Genomic DNA, 11,371 nt, shown 5'->3' with positions numbered 1-11,371 from the left:
TTTACTATTCTGCCTCTTGACTCTAACTCTGTGTGTGAGGCATGTTGAACAAATCAAAGTGCCTCGCTTTGTTTGCAATAACTGCATTGAAAGAGGTGATTTTTTTTCCTAGGAAAACTGCAAGGTTCACAAACTCCAGCATTTTCAAAGGCTTATATCAGCCATACCACCAGTTTACAGTAATATATTTTAACGGGAAAAGGGATGCAATTATAAAACAGCTCTGTGAGCAATGCTCCTTACAATAATTGCATTAAGATTAAGTCGGCTCAGTTAAAAGATGCTGAGGTAACAACCCTCAAAATCTTTACTGGCAGGAATCCTCAAAAAAGGAAACAATGAGGCTAAATCTTTACAGATAACTGATTTGGAGTTGTGTAAACTGGGGAAATCCCTATTGTTGGCAGATGTACCAACAGGTCTTGAAAGTCCTAAAGGCATCTACAGTGCAAGTCTTGGCTTTATGAGCAACAGCCTGAGGAGCTCAGACGAAATATTCAAACTCCAGGCAAAAGAAAAATCACACAGGTGAGTAAAGAAACAAATTATGTCATTATGTCCACATGTGGAAAATAAGCCTAATTATGTCACCTTAATTTTAAACCATTCAGTAAGTAGCTTGTATGAAATAATAATGGAGATCGTGACAAATAGGAACATCAAAGTACTTGTGAAACATTTAGACTTGCTTTGTGTAGCCAGACTGTGAGCATGCCTGAACACGCCTGCATGAACTTTTAATAAATCTTACATTGCAGGAGGAAAACCCTTAACAGATTGATTAACTGCTGACAGCTTTATGACAAAATTACTATTGTTGCACTCGGAGCACTCATCATTAGTTAAATCAATGGTAAGACATCACCATTTATACTATACCACACTTTATAGCGTCTCTGTCAGCCCTCTCATTTGGTCCAAGTCTATCACCAGTCCACAGCAATACAACACACCAGCTCTCCTAATAGACAGTAGTTATGACAGTAGCTGTCATGTGACACCAAATAGCATTTGATATGCACATTATATCTCAGAACAATTTAAGCTACGCTTGTATAGAGTTTACACGTGTAATTTTTAAACAGGAATAGTTTACTTTAGACAGTTAAACTGGCATTAGCCAAACCGTAAAGGCAACCCTTGTAGAAACTGAGTCAATTTACCAAAGAGTACTTTTTGCAGAATCGTGTTCTGTCTCACTAGCAATATTAATGCAATTGGCAATTAATCTGCAACACAAAGTACAGTATTTTCCATAATTTGCACATGTAGATGTCATATTGGTACAGTAGCACAGGTATTTTGTTGTTTGGTGGTGGATGTGTAGTGTACACGGGTTTATCTGGTTTTTTGTATTTTTAAAATAAATAAAGCTGCCTACTGTGGCTAAACAATGGGTCATTGGGAGCTTTGATACTAATCCAAGACATAATTATGCCAACTATAAACTCAAAATAATGAGCTGAAAGATGATTAAATACTTTTCAGTCTTTTAGGGACCTGCGGAGTGTGGTAATACTTCATATTTCTCAAGCCTCGCTCTTCAAATCATTTCATCCATTGTTTATACAAAACAAAAAGGTTACTGTAGCTTTAAAATGTTGCTTTTAAGTGAAGTCAGGACATTGTAGGATTCTTCATGGGCGCAGTTTTTTTTTTTTTTTCTTTAAACCCGAAACTTAAAAACAAGTCGGCCTTAAGAAGGTGAATATCAACAGTCTTTGAGGCAGATAAAACAAAATGGTCAGTGGAAAAACCCGCCGAACAATCCCAACTTGTCTGAGTGAAATGATTAGGCTAAATCACATTTGTTTGGCTAAAGCAGCTTAAAAGACGCATGCATCGCCAAGAGTGTAATAACACAGTGACTGGAGGGGGGCTTTAGAAATACCAGAAGTCTGACAACATAACAAACAGTTGGGTCCAATGTCCTCATTCAGTCTGTGTTCATGGTTACTGTTCATTCATATCAATTTAAAGTTTACATTAAAAAGTTAAACCGAAACCATCGCGTTCCGTCGGTGTTGCCACTGTTATTGTAATCTGCACTTGTTGTTTCTAGATCACACCTGTACAGATGTGATCAGAGGAGATCTTAGAAATATCACAAACCGTGATTTATGTTGTTCTGTACTGAAAAGAAGCTGCGTGACTCAAGATAAATGAATGATAAATGATAAATATTTTTGCACACTTCTTATTGTCTCATTGGTGGTGTTTTCTGATTTTTGGCTGTGCACTCACTGCGCTCACAGCGACTTTGGATCCCAGTGGATGGGTATCCCTTTCCTTTCAAAACGGTGCAATCTAATATGCCCTCAGCCCCTTCCTTCAGCAGCAGCCGCAGAGTTCCAGCAGTTAGTAACTTCATCTCATTCACATCATCTTCCACAAAAGGTGTGTCTGTTTACAAAACCCCAGCAAATGTGACACTTACAATGTCGGCAGGTACAAAGCCTCCGGCCGAGTGATCTGGGACTAGCAATGAAAGATGAAAGCGTGGACTGACACCGCTGCTGTGGAGCGCGTGTCTGGATGATGCTCTCGTCAGCCGTCAGACAGACAGGTGAACTGGGAAAGATGACCAGGAGAGCAGAACAGGGAGTATAAGGGTTGATTCTTGGCCAAGGCTGGGCTAACCGTTTGATATACTTTGATATGTGCACTCCACCTGAGCCCAGACTGTGAGTGCGAGGGGTGATAAGCAGGGACTTGTCAGGCACTTTATGGGATGCGGCGTTTGTTTATTAATCACTAGGTTCTGTGATGTGTCTCTCATCACCCCAACAGGTATAATTAAGCTTTAAAGGGCATGGGAGGCTTGATGTGTCTGCAATTCATTTTGTTTTATCTCCACGTTCCTTTTGAAGTCTCTGCTGCACGAGTAAGATGTGAGTGTACAGTGGAGGGTGTGTGCACGGAGGTGAGTAAATCTCTGCATGGTCACACAGGTTCTTGATAAAGATGTAGTCTGTGGTTCCCATGTTGCATGACCTGAACTGTCTGCTTACACGCCAGCTTGTTTAGCCTGACACGTCTTGTTTAGCCTCAGCGGATTCAGTCATTTCAAGGCTGACAGTTCAAAGGTTGTCAGTCTGTGATGGCCAGGTATTGCGGCGCTTGTATGACATCTTGGGTTCCCAGCGGGGCAGCTGCGGCAGCCTGTTTTTCAGCACAAGTATGTGACAAATGTTGAGGGGAAAATAAACAAAAAGCCATCTAGCTGTGAGCGACGTAGCCCTATTGACCGTATCAAAAGGTTAAGCAAATTGCAATATACATCAGAGGAATGTTTGAATTTCACGGGCCCTTCTCCACTTCATCTCTCCTAAAATTGATTTGTGGTGTCAAATGAGATACTTGGAGTGGGACATCATACAGGAATGTAAACACGTTCGCACTACGCCTTTCTAGCCTTAATCTTCTGGCACTTCTAAAGCATTTTGAAATCTAGCCGTTCTTTTATTCCATACAAAAATGGCTTATTTTAAATAGCCAGCTTGAGTCAGGGGAGTCTATCAAAACACCTTTGCGACTTGTAAGTAGGCCAAAGCATCGTCCGTATTGTCTGGTGTGCTTCTTCTTGATTCTCTTCCATGTGATTCCCTGTCAGGAGCAGGCAGAGGTGCGAAAAGATGAGAAGCTCACCTGTTTACTTTGGCAGTGAAGACCGAGCAGGCAAACAGCCAGTAGCTTGTCACTCTTCCCACTGGATCCTCCCGTTCTGTCCCCACGCATGTGAGTGAATCGATGCAAGCCATGCAGAAACGTTACCCGGCGTCGCACTTAACATGACGAGCACGGGTCAGGGGAACATTTCAGTACGAGCCCCTCCTGCAGGAGCTTATGTAAATTAACAGCAGTATATAAATTACATTCCAGCGGAATAAATGTGGCACTGAGAGAATGCATATCTTGGTAGATAGAGTAGATGAATATCACTGCATTTTGTTTTCCTTTCTATATCACTCGGATCCTTAACTTTACTCAAGTTCTAACTTTCTGATCACGCAACAGTTTACAAGGTGTCTATCAAAGGCTCCTGTGCACACAGTGTGCAATGGGAAATGGATTTAAGTGGTGACAATCAAAGATTTACAAGTTACTAATTCATTGTGCGCTGCAGGCAAAAAACAAAAAGACACACTCATTGTAACTTCTCATTAGTGGAAGGAAATCATGATTATAAATGTGCAGACTATTTATTATTGTAGGAATCGGGTTTATGTTGTAACCAGCGGCTTACTTTCAAATAGTAACCATCAAAGCTGAGGCTCACTTCATGAGACAGTTAATGGAAAGGAAAAACACCTGTGGCTGCACCTACCTTTGCCACAGCAGATGCAAATAAGTTTTGCTACTTTACTTTCATCCCACATGAAAATTACAACAAGAAACCAAGAGATGATGCATGTTTGGCAGTCTTTCTACATGCTTTGAAGTACATGAGTTATGGTAAGTGAGTTGCTTTCAGGAGATGTTATTTTCAGTAACTGAAATCAAATTGTTTGGTGTTGTTTGACTGGAGCTAATCACTGAACATTGTTGTGGAAAGGCAGTGTGAGCTTTGTCACGTGTGACCTGTTTTGGGGTTGCTTTTTTTTTTTTTTATATGAGTGTATGTGTGGAGAGTAGAGGGTTAACATTTAATGAAGGGACAGAAAGATGGGGAATTACGTTAGACAAAGGTACATAGGTATACATAGTTGATGTGATGTCATGTGAACAGCCTAATCCTCTAACCCAACAGGACACTTATGTAACCATTAATTTTCTGTCAGTAACACAACGCTAAGGTAAACATGCTCTGTAATGTTTATATTTAGCAGTTTCTGTGATTTCCTGGCTTTGGTTTTGAACATTCATGCAGGTGAGGATTTTTTTTACTTTATTGCCAGACCAGTGCACGTCAGTATTGGTCCCATTACGCTACTTTAGAAGTAGGTGAAGTTGTACCTAACACATACAATCTGCTTTTTGGGGGTTTGATCAGCTCACATCTATAATCAGCATGCATCCGTATACCTGCTTTGCATTGCTGATCTCTGTATGACTGATATGTGTATAAGTGTATTTATTTGTATGGAAATGCAATAAAATAAATATATGTGGCTGTCATTACGATAGCATTACGTCTCATGCCAATTAATGCCTCTTTTGTTTGCTACTAGAGGTGTTTCCATACAATTTAAGTGTGCTAACTCATTATTTGCAAATCTATAAATCAATCAAAGCCACACTGCTTTGTGTGAAAATTTTTATATGGTTTGTGTCAATGTAATGTTGGATCCCAGGTACCTGGTCCCAAGTCCGAATTCCAGACAAGCCCCCAAATTGTTAGACTCATCAAAAGGTCCTAGGGGATGGGGAGTAACAATTTAAAAAGTGTTTACAAATAAAACTGTATTTTTTAAAGGTTTCAATTAAAGAGAAAAGTAGACTGATGTGTCCATCAAAAACCTAAAACAAAAAGTTTGCAACAAATCCTCAAAGCTGAAAAAAGTCAAATGGTTAAAAAAGAAAAGACTGTTAGTTATTAAGTAAGTAATAATTAAAATGTATTCATGTAGTGCTTTTTAAGATGAGAGCCAGTCACATAGTGCTTTACAGAGGTAATACCCTTTTACTACAATTCTTGTTCACCCAGCGCTTTTATGTATCATTGTCACTGCACTGGGGCAATTCAGGGCACAGTTGCCCCAGTGCCCAAGGGGCAACTATTTCCTGCACAAGGATACTTTGACACATGGACTAGAGGAGCTATGATTATAGCAAATAACCCACTGTTTCTCCTGAGCTATAGCCGCCCTCAAATAAGGAAGCACTTATAACAGTGCCAGAGCTGGCTGGTGGGGCTGGCCAGCTAGTCTTCAAAGCTTTTATACTCCAATGTTGATTGCTGAGTGGAGCCTTCTGTGCACTGTCGCGTCAGGAAGTTGCATACACAGCACTACTGCATGTACCAGAGCCAGACATCTTCTTTCTCATAAAAATAAATAAATAAAAATTGCATTTGTGACTATAATACACATGGCTAGACCACGCAATCTATGATATAGCTTGTTTATTGACACAAGAGCTGTGCAGATATTTAAAAACAACCAAATCAACGTGTCTGCCACTTAAAAACTGTTGTCACTGTCCACAGACTATATTTCCCTATCTTATATCACATGTATGCTATATTCTTTTCGTGGTGTGGCTATATTCAATTGTCCTTTTATTATATCAATATAAATGCAATAAAGATAGTCCTCTCTTTGTAGCTTACAAGAAAAAATAAATACCATAAAAATTTGCAGGCCTATGTGACCTTATAAAGTTGGAAACATCACAAAAGACAACTTGTATAACCATAAACCTTAGCAATAAACTGCTCTAAATCCCTACTATATGCCTTCTGTAAAGTCGGGGAAATGAGAAGAATTAAAAAAGATGTGAAAAAGATTAATCCACTTTATAACTTGGCCCGCAGCTTGAAACGTTCAGCATACTTCTGTTGCAAGATGGGGGAAAATTAATTGTTTTTCAACAAAATTACGACGATAGTACAGACTACTTAAAATTATTGTACACTGTACTGAATTTGAATTTACTTATATTGCAATTTCATTAAATTTTTACAAAAAATGTACAAATCTGACGATGAGCAAGCACTTGGTGACAGCGGGAAGAAAGAACTCCCTTTTAACTCACAATGAGACGTCCAGCAGAACTAAGTCAGGGAAGCATAGAAAAACAAGGGCAAGGGCAAAATGTAATGCACATTTAACATATATGGCCAATCTAGAATCACATGCAAGGACATGCATGTGATTCTAGATTGGATACCCAGAGAAACCCCACAAAGGCACAGGAGAAGGCCTCCAGCAAGAGCTCTACTTCACCACCACATTTTCTACTGCATACTGATGACTTTCAACTTTCAATTGTGACTGCAGCGTCTAATTGTACTAGAATACAAACTCTAGTTTGGGATGCAAGAGGATTCCTGAAATATTACATTCATCATGCATCTTGATCAATAGTTTATTTTACTTGTTATTGTCAATATTTTAAAGGAGTTTTTAATGATATGCATTGGCAGGTTTTATATGTGGCTCATCCTCTTATATTTCTACACCTCATCACCTTAAAGATGGATTCATTTGTAGTGGTACATGCAAGGTGGGAGGAGGATACAACGAGATCTTGTGCAGACGGGGAAAGTCCCCAATTATGTGGTAAATTTAGAGAGTGGTTGCGATATTTATTCTTAGTGCCCAAAGAACTTGGCATTTATGAGACTTGCCGCAAATGCATTCCCCGCAGCACAGGCAAACTTCAGGCTCATTGCAGCAGCTCAATCAGATGAAATAGCTGCTGCTGATGATTTATGGTGGAGTTTGGAAGAAAGTCTCCAGTAGCTCGGCTTGTTTAATGCAGGTGCCCTTTCAAAAAATGAAACAAGTTAATTAGGTTTACAGTAGCTCCTCTTTTAGAAGGTCGATGAATATGTTTTAAAATTTCCAGAGCCATGAAAAAAATACTAGAAGTTCTAAGAGTCCAAGCAGTTTATAGTTTATGTAAAATTGATGTATCTTCTACAGATGGATAGGGATCAGGAACCATTGTATGTCATGCTTTCAATCAATAATGCTTTTCTTAGCAGAAATCCTGGATTACATTGTGCCACTAAAACTCTGCAAAGGTCATTTGAGTGTGCTCTGTGCTTAAAAGGTATGATTTGACGCCACTGGATGTTCATTGTACGTAATCAGCATGGAGTCAAAATGTAAGGACAAAAAGGGAATGTACAGAAGTTGCAATGCCTCTCTCACACAGCAGGGGTGATGGGATTTTTAAGTGCCTTTGCAGGGAACAATTTATGGCCATTACGGTGGACTATTTCTAGCCATAGAGATGGATTAGGGTCAATTATTGTCCATTATGGAGAAAGATGGCCGCGCAATTCTACGAGAAATTACTGGTTCTGGCTGCAGTACATTACAGAGAAATTATCTCTTGGGCCTAAACTAAAATCTGTTGTTTTGTGACTGATTCCTTTAGTTTTGCCTGATGTTTTTTCCTCATAATGTTCTCATACTTGTGGCCTATTAAATAATATTACATATTGTGGGGATGTGTGCACTTTAAATTAAACGTTGCCTTTTTTTTTTCCTTTTTCCTTTTCTCTTTATTTATTTATTTAATTTTTGCAGGTCAAAGGAGCCTACTCAGGTAGGCTATGATGATTATAAGATTATATGATATAAGATTATATGATGCTATGATGATATAAGATGCTCAGTTGGTACTAAGGGCCCCAAAGTGTGCCAAAAAATATCCCCCACTGTTACACCACCAGCAACAGCCTGAACTGTGGATACAAGGCAGGATGGATTGATGAATTTGGACCCTACCAAAGCTGAAATCAAATCAAACCAGGCACCATGTTTCCTATGTTCTGTTGTCCCTATTTTGGTGAGTGAATTGTTGTCTCAGTTTCCTGTTCTTAGTTGAACAGAGGGCCGTCAGATATGGTCTTCAGCTGCTTTAGCCCATCTGACCTGTCATTTAATCAGAGATGCTCGTCTGATCACCTGTAACTGAGTGTATGCAACACAAAAACACTTTCAATTTACCTTTTGTTGGATTAAATTGTAAAAAAAATCAGCTTTCAATTTACCTCTGAGTCCATAAAATCAGAGGTTGCTATCTAAATATAATGTTTTTATTGGTCTCTCACTGTCTGTTTGGTTGTTTTTTAAGAGGGTATTTTTAAATATAACGCTTCCAATATTATTATTACAGTTATTTAATGCTTTTCCTATACTCCGTGGTCCTGACCCATACAGTAAACTTTTTCCAATAAGCAAACCCTTTACAGCCACCCCCCCCCCCCCCCCCCCCCCTCCTGCTTTCAATATGTTTATGTCTAAATAATGGAGAAGAATCAGGAAATAGAGGGTGAGCTCCTATTATTCCTGGCATTAGAGCTCTGCAGTGGCTGTCATCTTGCCAGAGCTCAGGCTGGCAGTCAGCACAAACTGGAGGTTACTGAGAGAAGTCCCTGCCAGCTGCCAGGGTTGGGGGTGGGGGGGTTGAATGCCACCATACCCTCCAGCAAATATTAATCAAAATCCCCGATCAATAACTTCTCAAGTGCTAATAAGCACTGGCAAGTTTCATGATATGTGAGCCCCTTCATCATTTCAACTACCAGGAGATTTATTGGAAATCCATTGTTAGGTCCAAAGTATGAGGTAATGTAGCACTTAGTAAATGAAGTAAAACCCAAAGCCCGGGGTGATTTGTATTTCATTTACAAAGAACATGTCTAATCATTAGTAGCTCCATCTCTCTGAAAAGCAACCAAACTGCCGTAATGATGGCTGTGTTCTTTTATGGCTTACTTACTCAGCAATGTCACAGGAGATAACAGCAACCGGTAAAGCCTCGCTGTCCTCCACTCCAGGCTGGTTCACTCCAAAAGAGCCATGGGGGACTCCTACGCACCATGGAGTGATTAAAGTCATGTTAGGGAAGCATTATGGGTCAAGTCATAAAGTAATTTGATTTCTGTCCCCCTACACTGTCTCCTATCAAAGTGATTGGTCTCCTGGTCATCTCACTGGCTGACATAATTGTTAATTAACCATTATGGGCTGCCCTCTCTCATCTATATCTCACAGCAATTACTCATTTGACAACAATGCAGTATATCACAGTGCATGATGTTTGGACACAGACCAGTTTTATGAGTACGAATCAACCTGATATTTTGAAAATGCTGTGCATTTACTCACACGTATGGATTCTTATTTACCCAAATATTAACTAGCATCAAGCTCACGATTGTCTTGCTGCTTCACTTAACGCCAAGACATATGCACAAGCACTGCAGAGCTGACAGATTTAGTAGTGTTTTCAACCAGCTATTGGTGTAAATTTGCAAACTAGTCCTTGACACTGGTTTTCCCTTTTTTCAAACTAACCCCTGAAGTCATCAGCTCACTGCACGTCAAGGCGAGCTGTCTATTTAAAAATACCACAGATCAGGTAAAGAGGTCTAGGGGGAAGAAAGTTAAATAAAAAGCTCTTTAAAATGGTATTCATAGAGAAAAAGACAAACAATGCCGCGTTGAAAATAAAAGCATGCTCTAAAGTCCATTCTGATGACAGTTGGAAGAATGCGGGCTTTATGGGGGACTTGAGCCCCATCTATGCTGTATCTTTTAAGCGTGATTATTTACTTAAAACAACAAACCAAATCTCCAAGTCTGGCACTGTGGACGATGGCCCTTTGATTGAGCTCTGAGCTTGAATTCTTAACTAATAAATTGTTCCGTGCCTTTGTCTGGGGCATTAGCAGCAGTAGTCTACGTTTTTCTTGTCCTAATCTCAAGAATGTGGCAGCCTCTTGAGAAGCTCAGGGGTTTCCTCCTCTCCCAGAGCCAGTGTCTTCACTTTGTTTTCTTAGAGGACTCCCTGGATTGACAGGCCTCACCGTTAGCCCTCTCCTCGGCCATCTGTTTTCAACGATTCTGACTGAGCACATCAAAGTCAATCAGTGCTGCAAAGCATTTTAAAAGTCGTACCGCCCCCCGCTCCTTGTATGTGAGAAATAAAGCAAACTTTTCATCAGTTTCACAAAAAGACAGACGGTTTGTACTGTGCGTGTTTGTGTGTATGGTTTCAGTGTAAGGGTGACCTGGGAGGGATCCGTGAGCTCACAGGACAGGTATGAGCAGCTTAGCTTTGTTCAGTGCCTACTCTGACGACAGCTCGGTGAGTCACCTAGACACACTCACCTAGGCTAACCTCCTTTGGTCAGGTTCCAACTAATGACAACTCTCTGACAATAAAATAATCATTAGTGAGACTGAGATGCACAGTCTTCAAAGAGAGAGACTTGTCTTTGTGTGGTGATGGAAGGACAATGACTTAGAAGACTTTGTGAGCAGTGGTGGAGGAAGTATCAAAAGCTTTTGTTTTGATTAAAAAAATATCCGGCATAAAATCTTGAAAAATTGTGTTCATCCTAAACATACAGACACCTTCACATGTGCGCTAAGGCCACAATAATACAGGTTTTCCTCATTAAAACTAATTCTTACACTTTGTTTGCACATGCTAATGCAGTGTTGTTGAAATGTCACTATTGTATGTAATCTATCATAGTTTGTGTCTTGCCCTGTTTATGGTCTTTCTATGCTTTTTTTTTTTTTTGCTAGACCCCCAAGCAGTCACAGCTGATGGCTACCCCTCCATAGAGGTCTCTTCCTTTTAAAAGGAAGTTTTTCCTCCCCACTCTCGCTAGGTGGTTCTTTTGCCTATTGCTGTGAATTGGTTGTATATAAATAAAAAATATATAATAATACAAATAATA

Source organism: Copadichromis virginalis, linkage group LG9 (genome assembly GCF_057382275.1).
Source record: "Copadichromis virginalis isolate Kocher_CV1m ecotype Utaka linkage group LG9, C_Virginalis_male_GT1.1, whole genome shotgun sequence".
Lineage (NCBI taxonomy): Eukaryota > Metazoa > Chordata > Actinopteri > Cichliformes > Cichlidae > Copadichromis > Copadichromis virginalis.
The sequence above is the reverse complement of the archived record's forward strand: the minus strand, read 5'-3'. Positions refer to the sequence as shown.